This window comes from Quercus lobata, chromosome 1 (genome assembly GCF_001633185.2).
Source record: "Quercus lobata isolate SW786 chromosome 1, ValleyOak3.0 Primary Assembly, whole genome shotgun sequence".
NCBI classification, from domain to species: Eukaryota; Viridiplantae; Streptophyta; class Magnoliopsida; order Fagales; family Fagaceae; genus Quercus; species Quercus lobata.
In genome coordinates this window covers 23,974,242-23,987,702 of record NC_044904.1, presented here as the reverse complement: position 1 = coordinate 23,987,702, position 13,461 = coordinate 23,974,242, and the positions used below count along the sequence as shown (strand labels likewise).

The 13,461-nt window shown below is 39.7% G+C and overlaps 1 long non-coding RNA gene across 1 annotated transcript; it reads right to left on the bottom strand.

Annotated features, from left to right (window-relative positions):
• On the bottom strand, positions 1-4,008 carry LOC115984287. The gene is made up of 3 exons (XR_004090468.1): positions 3,143-4,008; positions 2,533-2,599; positions 1-2,156 (listed from the first exon to the last, which is right to left on the bottom strand). It is a non-coding gene; the product is annotated as an uncharacterized LOC115984287 (long non-coding RNA).
• Between the last annotated feature and the right edge of the window lie 9,453 nt (positions 4,009-13,461).

Genomic DNA, 13,461 nt, shown 5'->3' with positions numbered 1-13,461 from the left:
AGTATATTGCAATATTTTTCAAAAGAAGAACATGTCAATCTCTGGCTCTTTGAAGTATAGATATATATATTTTTTTGATAGGTAACAAAAGCTTTATTGACAAGAGAAGTACAATGAGTTTGCAATAGTAAACTCACTGCAAAAATCTTTGAAGTATGGATAATATTTAAGGTTTTATAAAGCAGAGGATTCGGTTAAATAATTTTGGCATAACCATACAATTTTCCTAGGGGTCTATACATATTTCTTACCCTAGTAAACGAAAATTCCAGCCTCTTTTGTTTTCTAGGAGTTATAATGGACAAAATACTTTTATCATGGTCACGTTAAGACAGTATCTGTGGTGGTTAAGGTGAGCATAGACCAGCAATGCAAGTACATCTACTAGTCAACTTCTCAAACACTACTAATAGTTCAAGCCCTTTTAAGTTTCAGGGATGAGAAAACACAATCAACTAAATGATGGTGCGTTCCTTCATCACCCAAAACCAGACCAAGGAAATATGAGCTACCTGAGAAATTTTTAGTCATGGATATCCAACACAGGGAGACTACGAAGAACAATGGAAGAAAGTAATCTTACCACCTAAAAGTCATGTTTACCAAAAATAATGCAAATTTCTTAGACGCAAGATCTTTTAGACCATTGAACTTCAAAATTCTAACCCATAAGGATTATTTCTGCATTGTAAACTAAAATACTTGAAGCTCCAGCCTTTAAGATCACATTCACAAGTACCACAACAGATTTCAGCATCAACATTGACATCTACGCTTCAATGGATTAGAAATAATGTAAACCAAATGAGAACAACTAGAAAACTAAAGAGTATGTCATATTCATAATACTATAAGAAAACAGACCTTCCAGTTAGCATGTCCCAAAACTGCTCTTAGGAGACTCTTTCATGAGATTTAAAATTTCACGAATGTCACTCTGCCCAAAAATGAAGAAAGTGAATATGTACAAGTACGAATGTTGGTACACATCCCATAACTGAAACTCATTACATAGAAAAACACACCATGTAAGCATTAAAGTAAATTGCATTCTCAATTTCATGAAGAAAGATCTGATGTGTGGCCAATCCAAGAATACATCCTGACTCATACAAAAGTCAAAACCCAAACTCACATGAAATTTAAATGTTCCGCAACTCAACCCCAGCTTCATTAAGTTGACAAGTACCTTGTGTTTTGTTATTCTCAAGAAGTGAATAGGGTAAAAAATAAATTACCCTAACACAAGACATTTCATTAATATGATGTTTCTAATCATTATAACTAATTTTTCCTAGCATAAACTACTCATAACACTTGGAATGGTTTCTCAGGAGCTGTGGCCAAAGAAGTACCAATGCTGGTAATGGAAGCAATCAAAAAGATAGTGTTTGGAAAGACCAAAAGGCTATAACTGACAAAATATGTCACAATGTTAACAAAGGTCCAATACAATACTTCTATAATGTAACTACCAAAATTAAAAGGTTGATTAGCTAACTGTTGAGATGGCAGTGCCATTGTATAAGCTGTAAATGCATCCTGGGTGGAAATTTCAACCCTCCACCTTTAAAATGAGCGCATCATGCTAACAAATTCTATCTTACACAAGAATAAAACATACTATGGTGGCTGCCTTTTAATGGAAAATCAACAATTTACAAGTGCTTACACGCACATTTGAACCAAACAAAAAAAAGTGATTATTGCAAATATCACGTAAATTAAACAGTCAACTAAAATTGACAAAACATACTAACATCCTGAGTAATGCAAATGTTTTCTCCTTAGTTCCTCTATTTAAAAGACCATAAAGAAGCGGGCATGGAGAATTAAATGGAATTTGTTTCCACTGACATGTAATCAAAGTATAATGCACTTACACTGATAGCATTCTTTTAAATAACCTAAGATCCCACACATCTTGAGGTATGACATGTGTTTATTAAATCCTAAAAGAAGAATAGGTGACAAAAAAACACTTTCATAATAAAAGCATGTACATGTTTGTAAATGGACTATTATAGAAGGCATCGCCTAATTGCTTAGAAAAAAGGATAACGCAAATAAAGTATGAGAACACGGTCTAAGAGGATACATGTTCTGGCACTCACATATGAAATTATGTTTCCAAGGAGCACCAAAGCAGCATCTACCTGCATGGAAATTAAAATGAACATTAAAGTGGCAGCTCAAACAAACAATTAGAAAAACTTGCAGGCTATGCTAGTAGATTTCCCAGCAATTAGATCTTCTAGGCTGTGTTTATTTCATACTATCAACAAACCATAGAAAGGTTGTCTATCATCATAACTATAATTCAGTAAGACACTTATAAAATAAAATAAAAAACTATAATTCAGTAAGGCATAACTACTTATAAAAATAAAAGTACACAAACAAAAAAAAAGGAAGAGTAAAGCTAGGTGAAAATTTAAGCTGCTCAAAGAAAAATAAGTTCAAGAAATATACAAGAACTCGAACCCTCAATATACTAAGACTATCAAAGAAGATTGTACAAACAGAACTTACAACTGCAGCTGAACATAGGTAACCCATGCAAGAGACAACTCCATATTACTTTCCAACTACAGTCAAACTGCAAAATTTCCTCAAAAAAATAAGTCAGTTTTAAGTTTTAAGTATGAGGATAAAAATATTAATTAGAGCAGTACAGAAAACACATATGATCATTAATAGGATTCATAATTTTGTGATACATAAAAAGTTTTCTTGCAAAAAAAAGAGGAACTCAACCACACAAATCTGAAAGATTATTACATGATTAGGGAGAAGGGCTAAAATTATAGAAAAATGCTCACACTTTCCAGCATCACTCTTATCCTTAGCACTAACAAGATCTATAGATATCGAGTCGATCTGAATAAACAGCCCATCTGACTTGGAGACAATATTAACATTGCTCTTACAATGATTCTCCTCCACCATAATACTCCTCTCCATGTTAGCAAATAATACCACAACATGCAAATACACAATTTCGTACACCACACCCCCCCCCCCCCCAAAAAAAAAAAAAAAAAAAAAAACTCAGTGGCATCATTATCATATGCTGAAATTACAATTTAGCGGTAATAAAAGTAATAGACTTGAACAAATTTAAAGTTCCATAGTTACTCACAATATCTTAAGCAAAGTCCCAAAGAAACGTGTTAGGGTTTAGCACACCTACAAAGAGATCAAATTTGAAGACAAAAAATTAATTGTCAAAATTGCTATAGAGTGAGGAGAAGGTAAAAAAAAAAAAAAAAAAAAAAAAAACTCTATATGCAGTCATTTCACACATAAGATAACAACCCTCTAGCAATATACAGTTAACATAAAGTATTTGGGTAATAAATTTAAAACCCTAGTTTTCCATAAAATAACAAAAATAAAGACGATTGCAGCCTCCAATTCCATTATCAAACAATCCAACCAATCCACAAAAGGTTCAAAATAAACCATAAATTAATACCCATATAAATAACAAAGCACACATTAGGGTTATTACTATTTAATTGCTCACCAATTCAAAAGCCACCGAATAGTTATACAAGTTGCTATACAAAAAATCAATCAAAATAACAAATAAAAATAGTATAAAAGCGTTCAAATTCATCTCGAAAACAAAACCTAGATAGGAAAACCCATATCAACTGCGGGAGAGAGAGAGAGAGAGAGAGAGAGAGAGAACGAACGATCAAAAGCCACCGAATAGTTATAACAACTTGTTATACAAAAAAAAAAATCAAAATAACACAAGAGAATAGTACAAAAGCGTTCAAATTCAACCCCAAAACAAAACCCAGATAGGAAAACCCAAATCAACTGCGAGAGAGAGAGAGAGAACGAAGATCTTCCCAATGAGAGAGATAGAACCTGCCGAGTAGAAAGAGAGAATCGGTGTTGTGGCCGGGACAGGAGAGAAGGGAGAGCGGAGAGAATGTGGAGAGAGAGACCTCTGGGATTTTAGGAGAGAGAGAGCCGTTGTGGGTTTTTCCAAATACGTGGAGAGAGAGGGTGATAGAGCCGTTGGGATGTGCGCATTTAAATACATAAATTTCGGATTTTTTACAAAACTGCCACTGAATTTCCTTTTTTTATTTTTATTTTTTATTCCACGTCCAAGTTTTACAAAATTCTTTCCATTTATTTATTTATTTTTATTCAAGATAAATTTTTTTCCCTAACCTAATCTAAGTGTATACATGTGTAAAACTCCCTCTTAAATATTTGAACCATGACCCTTACCCCTCACACCCCATAAACATATATATTTGTTGAGTGACCACCGCACCAAGGGTATACGGTCCTTTTTTTTTCTTTCTAAAATGTAATAACTTATGTTTATCATAATTCGATATTGTTACATTTTCAATTACAAAATTACCTAGAGGGTGTGATGAGATTTATATACAAAATTATTTCACCAAAAAATTGTCGAATTATAAAGAATGAAAATTATTACATTTTAGGGGAAAATTGGAAGAAATTAGACGAACAAAACTTATATACAATATCTTAAGTATTGTTTCTTAGTTTCCTCTCTTAAAATTCCGCTATGTGGTTACTTTACTTAAAAAACATACTTCCATTCATAAAAAAAAAGCTACATGGCATAATTTTAAGTAGGGATGACAATGGGGCGGGGCGGGGCCGAAGGATGAGATCTTCGCCCCCGCCCCGCATGGATTTTTCTTGCCCCATCCCCGCCCCGCCCCGCATGACGGGGAAAATTTCTTGCCCCATCCCTGCCCCTTAAGGCCCCGCGAAGACCCGCGAAGCCCCGCCCTACACCGTAAAACTTTATTTCTTGTTAATTTTCCCTATAACTATTACCATTTTTTCAAATAAAATGACATGTTTCAATAATAAAAATATACTTGAAATTATAAATAAATTTATCCTATCAAATCAAACTAATTTTTAGCAAAAACTAAATAATATTATCTAAATGTTTAACAAGACAATATCACAACAAAACTCTCATAACATGATAAAATAAAATTTTAACAAGCTTAAAGAAACAGTGTTGTTAAGCAACCAAATGCCCACACAAAATTACAAAAACAATGACACAGACACATATTTAGAGCCACAGAGCCGTAACTCATTAAAAAAAATTATATTATGTCCATGATGAAAAGTAAGTTGAGAAAGACCATATGAATCATGAATGAAATCATCAATTCAATAGTATATAAATTTGTTTCCAATAAAGACAAAAAAGAAGAAGTTAAAATTGGTACCTTATTTCCAACTTTGCTAGAGAGAAAAAAGAGGTAGAGCCACGTTAGGTAGAATAAAATAAGCTGATGATATTTTTGTTTAAATAGTAGGGTTTTAGGGTACAATAAAATTAAAATTTAACCCTTATTAATGCAAGGCGGGGTGGGGTGGGTTTAAAAAGTGTAAATCCATCCCCGCCCCGCCCCGTGGTGTGGGTCTAAAATCTCGCCCCACCCCCGCCCCACCACCTTTACGGAGTGGGGAAAACCCGCACGGGACGAAGCGGGGAGGGGCAGGTCAAGCGGGGCGGGGAAAAATTGCCATCCCTAATTTTAAGAGAGGTGGTTACTTTACTTAAAAAAACATACTTCCATTCATGAAAAAAAGCTACATGGCATAATCTTAAGAGAGAAATTTAAGGAACAGCACCTAAGTATAGTATCTAAGTTTTACTCAAATTAGACTTAACCCACTTGTGGTTAGGCCAATTTTGTCACTTAACCCACCTATGGAGCCCTCTATTATGCAACCTTAATCCACCTTACCCCATTCCATTTGTAAATCTCATTTACTATATAAGCCAACTTTTAGAATACTTTCTTAAGACACATTTTGAGGAAATTTTTTTTTGAAGAACTTGGGACAACAAATTTGGCCAATACGCTATTGAAATCGCATTATTTGATCAAAATAATGTGAGATCTTGTTTTTGGTACTAATTTCGAGCAAAGAGATACAAGTTTTCACCACCATTGTCCTCTCACACTATTAAGTCTATGTTCTAGAGTTTAAAACATTTTTGGAAAAAAATTATATTGATTTTTAGCACAATTGTATGTTGGTAAGTAGGAATTAAAGATTCACCTTGCACCATGTCTTCCTCATGTGACTTTTACTCAAGTTCTAGTGAGCATTTTTGTTCAAGAGTGTGATGTGCACTAAGGACCTCTTTGATACTATCTGACTTTGTGAGAAGGTTTTTTGGCTGTTGCTTTTACAATTGCTAGTCACAGACTTACACGATGCGGGGGAATAAATAATTATTTTGTAATTTCAATATAATGTATAATTTGTTCTCTAAAATTTGTTGAACATATGTTGTTCACCTTAAAAATTAAACAATTATTATTTGGTCAAATTAGGTCTACTTTTGTCACATTTTGTCCAATTAGGTAAACTTCAGTCCACTTTGGTCCTATTTGGTCCACTTGGTTAATTTCGGTTCCCTTTGGTCCATTTTAGACTAATTGAGCCTTAAATTGATTGTTTTTGTAAGTTGCCTTTTCAAGTTTAGCTAAAGAATTCTTTTTTTTTTCCCTCTTAATTTTTGGGTTGAAAAGTATGAAATTTTATTATATTTGGGTTAAACTCTTTAGTTTTGAGTTAAAAAAAAATTAGAGATTGTAAATTAGAAATATGAGCCCTAAAAATGGAGTAAAAATGATAAATAGTCAAAAGTTCTATTCCACTTCAGTCCTATTCGATCTATTTTGTCCTCTTCGGTCAATTTTGGTTCTATTTGGTCTATATTGGGTCCAATCGGTCCAAATTGATTCTATTCTATTCACTTCAGCCCTATTTAGTCCATGTTTCTCATATTCAGTCCACTTTGGTTTTATTCGGTCCACATTGGTCCTATTCATTCCATTATGTACACTTCGGTCTACTATGATCCTATTCGGTCCAATTTGGTATTATCCCATCCTATTTGTTCCTATTCGGTCCATATGTCCATTTTGATCCTAATATGTTAATTCGTTCGGTCCACCTTGTTCCCATTTTGTCATAATCTGTCTACTTAATTTCATTTGGCCATTTTTAAGCACTTACATTTAACGAAAAGATATGTTTGGGTCGAGAGTAGCTGTTCTAAATCCAAATTTATTGTAAAAAACATAGATTTCAAACTTATAATATCTAAAATTTTAACTATAATATTTATTATTACTTTTATACCCCTAAATTCTAAGACTTTAGGGTGTAAAATCGAAAACACCCAAAACTTTAAAAAGTAAAATCTAAACACTCCTAAAATTTGGGAAGCAAAATCCAAATTCTAAAATGTTAGGGTATAAAATTTAAATACCCCAAAACTTTAGAGGTGTAATTTGTAGTTTATCCAAAAAATAATAGATATATTTTCAACAAAAAAGATTATAGATATACACAAACGTTGACAAAATTTAGCTAAAAAATTTGTATAATCTTAGGTTACAATTTTACTTAATATCTTTTTATTGAATTTGAATATTGACAAATCCACCATTGAATTACATTTTATTTTTATATTCTCTATATTTGCAAAATTTCTAGAAAATTAAAGATCAATAATTATGTCATCAATAAAATTTTTAAATTGTAAGTTTTTGTAATTTAAAATTATGTATAAATATAAGTGTGGTTGCACGATTTTCCTGGCCTAAATTCGATTGATCAGGCCCTGGCCCAAAGCGCAACCCACAATAAATATTTGTAGAGGATGGGTCAAAGAACTTGGTCTCAGTGAGTCTATTCGGTCTAATACATGGACAACATTGTTGCAAAAAATAAAAACACCAGAATGGATCTCTCACGTATAAGTTTATTTCTTTAGTTCCTCATACCGAATTTTTTGTCCCTTTCTTTGAGGGACTCCACTACATTATATAGTTCCCTTCCTCTCATCTCAACCTTACACCTGTTGATCATCTAAGCATCTACTTGAGTGCCTGTCCCATCAGACGCCCTCCTCTCTCCCCATGTGAGTTGCAGAGGCCAAAGCGGTACTGTTCAGGGGTCATTTCCTCATTAATGCGGCCAAGAGGGTGGTTGGGGCGCAATTAATGTGGTGGTAGCTCTCCCTGGGATATTTTGGATTTTATTCATTTTATATGTTGAGAGGGTGAATTGAGTTGGCTGGGGAGAGTTCCCCGTCTGGACTTCGTGATGTTCGAGGAGGAGTTTCTCCTCGGAAAGGTTGCCTCCTCGTTATTGGGATTGAATAGTGCTTCATGTGTGGTTTCTCTTCGGGCAGGACGCTCCTCGGACGGGCCTGATTTTGGAGTAGTCCATTATTTCTGGGCCGGGCCCCACAATAGCCCCTCAAAACTCCGGTTTCTATCTCATTCTGAGGAGGAGAAAACGGGGTTTTGATGTTTGGGAGAGGACGGAAATAAGGAGAGCGTGTGGCGCGCGTGCGGTCCGTTACTTTTGACGCGCTACAATTTACGAGGCGCGGCCATTAACTTCTGGAGGCGTTATGTTCCCTCATCCAACGGTGTGGCGTAGATCGAACGGCCATTGTTTATTCTCGTGTTTTTAGGCAGGAGCGATCTTTTCTCTCACGTCCTGGCTATATAAGACGTCAGAGGGGTGCAGTTTCTTCTTTTTATCTGCATTTCGTAAACCTCAGAGGACTCCAGAAAACCCCATCGAATCCCAGAGATATACCAGCATTTGCGTCCGTTACGCCACCGTAGCCGTTTTCTGTGAAGCGTTTCGTCCACGAGAGATTTCTAGGCGTCCCGTCGAGCGTTTTGCGGAAGTACCGGTACGTTTTGTTCATCTCGCCGTTTCAATTCCCTCCTCGGACTCTACTTTTCTTCTTAGTTTTTACTTTCGTTTCCCCAGTTCAGTTCTGATGGGTAGATTTGAGAAATTAGTAAAAACTTCAGCCGCTATGGAAGCCTTTAGGGCAAAATACCACATTCCCCCGGGGGTTGGGCTGCGATACTGTCCTCTTGAAGGAGTATTGACAGATAGGCGTGAGGGAGAAGTCGTTATCCCCATGATTGCTTTCATAGAGGGAGGGATGACACTTCCCATGCGTAGGATTACAAGGGAGTACTTGTTCAACCATAGGTTGACGCCATATCAGTGTGCCCCGAATATGTTTAAGATTCTAGGCTGTGTAGATGTCTTAAACGAGCGGATGAATCTGGGCCTTACTTGGCACGATGTGGCTTATCTGTACGAATGTCATCGCCTCGGGGATGGGGGGTATTATCTTAAATCCCGGAACGAGGACGTTAGGTTGATCTCTTGTCTCCCAATATCCAATAAGACAGTGAAGAATGATTTCCTTATTGCTTCTGGGGAGTGGTTCGACGGTATTCATTGTCCAACTCGGGCAGGAAACCCAGGTGCGGCGTCTCTAGGATCGGTCCCTTTTGTGATAGGATTTAGCATTGAGGGGTTACATTTTTTGCTTTCCTTATAATTGGAAGATTTCGTGAACTAATCCCCTTTTTCTTGATTGTTTGCAGATAAAATTCACGTCGCCCCTCGGCTAAACTTTGTGAACGTGCCAGCGTTGAACTACCTTCTTAGGTCGGAGATCTACATTTTCGAGGACGGGCAGTTGCGTGCTGCCTATCTGGTTCTGGGCTATCAACCTCTGAGCAGCTCTTTCCAGGCTATTGGTCACACCATAAGGGCTGGTAGTCCGAGATTGGCTAGGATTGACGTGTCCAGGGACGGGTTCCTAGCTGAACACGATTTGCCACCAGTTGTGCTGCCCGGTGTTAGAGATCCCTACTTGGCAGAGCAGCTACCTCCGCCAAATGAGCCTGGTGCTGCCGTTCAGGTTGAAGAGGAAGCTGAATCATCTCGTCTTTCCCTTGAGGCAGAGATAGACGAGTTTTATTTTGAGGAGGAAGTTCAGCAGACCCCCCTGGTGGAACTTTCCGATCACGAAGGAGAGCGGGACCGACATTCTGCAGTTGGTGTTCCTTCCATCGTTATCTGTTCGGACGATACTTCGGGTGAAGAGATAGAGCCCATGGCAGGAAAAGGAAAAACTCTGAAGGAACTGATGGCCTCCCGAGGGAAAGGCCAGTCGTCGAAAGGACAGTCATCGAAAGGGCAGTCCTCGAAGGCACCAACTCCACCACAGGGCAAGACCTTCCCTCCTGTAGCTCCTACGGACACCTCGGAGCTTGGCCTTAAGGTTAATCCCAACCTGAAGAAGAAAAGGCCAGCCGACACTCCTGAGGAGGGCGAGGTGGTTGCCCAGCCGACCAAGCAGCAAAAGACCACTCGCGCGCCAAGGAGCAGAAGGGGCAACTCCTCGGAGAGTCGGGACGAGGAGAATCTTGCGGAGGTACGCGCTGCCCCGCGTGTATGGGGCCCCAGGTTGGAGTTGGATGGGGTGGCCATCCCCTATAATGCTTCGATCCGAGAGTACAACCGAGGCCGGGCGGGATACGTGGCCGAGGCCTTAGAGCAGCCCCTACTCCTTCCTCGGGATATGGAGGCTTATAGGCGGTTCTCTCAGCCTGAGATTTTCCTATCCCTTAAAAGGGATCTCGCGATGGTAAGTAATCCTTTTACTGTTTCATTGATCTATTTGACCTTGTTAGATTAAAGCAATCTTGCTTCGTTTGTAGATTACTCAGCAGGTATTCGTGGCTGAGGAATTTTGCCGCGGCAACAGTAGTCGGGCTGAGGTCGAGACCCAGGCGCGGGCGGAGGTGGAGAAAACCTTGGGGTCCCTCCAGCACGATTACGCTGAATTCATGGACAAGTTCAAGGAGTCGGAGAACCGGCGCAAATCTGCAGATGCTGGTTTGAAGAATGCTGAGGCCCAGGCGGAGGACCAGCGTAAGGAGCTGTTCGCGACCCAGATCAACCTCGCCACCGAGAAACAGGCAGTGCAGGACCTAAAGACTGCTCTGCAAAGGGTCGAGGATGAGTTGCTGCGGGTCAAAGAGGAGGCCCAACTGATCCGAGAGGCCACAGAGGCTGAGAAGAGTGCCGCTCGCCAGCTCGGGGCCGAAGAGACGGAGGCTAGGCTATCCGAGGAGATCCCCGAGGTGTGCAGGGATTACTGCAGTATTTCATGGGCTCATGCTCTCGATGCTGCAGGAGTTCCTACGGATTCAGCGCTAAAACTGCCTGAGAACATCTTCTATCCTCAGGAGATCCGAAAGAAGCTTGATGATGCCCAAATGGCTTCAGAGCAGGATCTGGCGACGCCTGATGCTGTCCTTGTGCCCGATATGGCGAAAGATCCCGTCGCAGACTCTACCATCGAGGTTTCGCCTCCTCAGCCCGAGCAGAAAGAAGATCCTCCTGCTGAGGCTTAGCCTTCTAGGCTTTTGATCTTTGTTTTTTTTTTTTTTTTTTTTTTTTTTGACCGAGAGTCGTCCTGTTTTCCCGTTCTTTTGTAAGGACCTCTCTTTCTAATGTACTCGGAATATTAATATAAAATGTTCGTTTTGCTCACTATGGATGCACGTCAAGAGCGCTCTTCTTTGAACATTTGCAACTATGTAGATACAGATAAACAGTCAGAATAAAATGGGTTTTTGGGCTGCGCATCTGAGAGTTGCGATGGAGCCAGACTGCGCGCACGTATTAAAATGATTTCCTTTAAGTAATAATCTCCCAATCTATTATAAGCAATAATTTCCCCCAAGTCTGTGGTCCGAGGAGCCATGCAGGACTTAGGTTCTGTTTAAAGCTATGAATAGTTGTCTTAAGTAATAATTTCCCCTAAGTCCGTGGTCTGAGGAGCCATGCAGGACTAGGTTCTGTTTAAAACTTATGAGTAATAATTTCCCCCAAGTCTGTGGTCCGAGGAGCCATGCAGGACTTGGTTCTGTTCTGTTTAAAACTATGAATAGTTGCCTTAAGTATTAATTTCCCCTTAGTCTGTGGTCCGTGGAGCCATGCAGGACTAGGTTCTGTTTAAAACTTATGAGTAATAATTTCCCCCAAGTCTGTGGTCCGAGGAGCCATGCAGGACTTGGTTCTGTTTAAAACTATGAATAGTTGCCTTAAGTATTAATTTCCCCTTAGTCTGTGGTCCGTGGAGCCATGCAGGACTAGGTTCTGTTTAAAACTTATGAGTAATAATTTCCCCCAAGTCTGTGGTCCGAGGAGCCATGCAGGACTTGGGTTCTGTTTAAAACTATGAATAGTTGCCTTAAGTATTAATTTCCCCTTAGTCTGTGGTCCGTGGAGCCATGCAGGACTAGGTTCTGTTTAAAACTTATGAGTAATAATTTCCCCCAAGTCTGTGGTCCGAGGAGCCATGCATGTTTAAAACAGGACTTGGGTTCTGTTTAAAACTATGAATAGTTGCCTTAAGTATTAATTTCCCCTTAGTCTGTGGTCCGTGGAGCCATGCAGGACTAGGTTCTGTTTAAAACTTATGAGTAATAATTTCCCCCAAGTCTGTGGTCCGAGGAGCCATGCAGGACTTGGGTTCTGTTTAAAACTATGAATAGTTGTCAGTAGCCCAGCAAACAGCGGATAATCATGAAAGAAAACGTATGCTAAGCCATTCTCATTAATAATAATATCTTCTGAGGTTATTTACATTCCATGGTCGAGGTACAGCTTTTTCATCTAAATCTTCTAGGTAGTAGGCGCCTATTCCGGCCACGGATGTGACACGGTATGGTCCTTCCCAATTGGGCCCCAACTTGCCCCATGAGGGGTTTTTTACGCTGCCAAGAATCTTCCTCATTACGAGATCACCTGGCCCCAGAGGCCATGGTTTGACGTTAGCATCATACCCTTGTCTCAGCTTCTGGTGATAATAGGCCACGTGAATCGTCGCTTTTTCCCTTCTTTCTTCGGCTAGGTCCAGACTCCGTTCCAATAACTCGTCGTTATCGCTTGGGGTAAACGATCTAGACCTCAGTGTGGGAAAGTTGTTCTCTATCGGGAGCACGGCCTCAGCCCCGTAAGTCAACGAGAAGGGGGTTTCACCGGTCGATCGTCGCGGCGTCGTCCGATAAGTCCATAAGACATGGGGGAGTTCTTCTACCCATCTCCCCTTCGCCTCGTCCAACCTCTTCTTCAGTCCGTTCACTATGACCTTGTTCACGGCTTCGACCTGTCCATTTCCCTGAGGTTAGGCGGGGGTGGAATATCGGTTGATGATTCCAAACTCGTGGCAATACTCCCTAAAGTTTTTACTGTCGAACTGCAGACCATTGTCGGAAATGAGTGTACGCGGAGTCCCGAAGCGGGTGATGATATTCTTCCAGATGAATTTCTGGGCGTCCACGTCCCTAATGTTGGCCAATGGTTCAGCCTCCACCCATTTAGTGAAGTAGTCTGTTCCGACTATTATGTATCGCTTGTTCCCTGCGGCCTTGGGGAAGGGTCCAACTAGATCAAGGCCCCATTGTGCGAACGGCCATGGACTCGAGAGGGGGTTGAGAACTCCTCCGGGTTGGTGGATATTCGGGGCGAATCTTTGGCACTGATCGCACTTCTTAGCGTATTCTTGGGCCT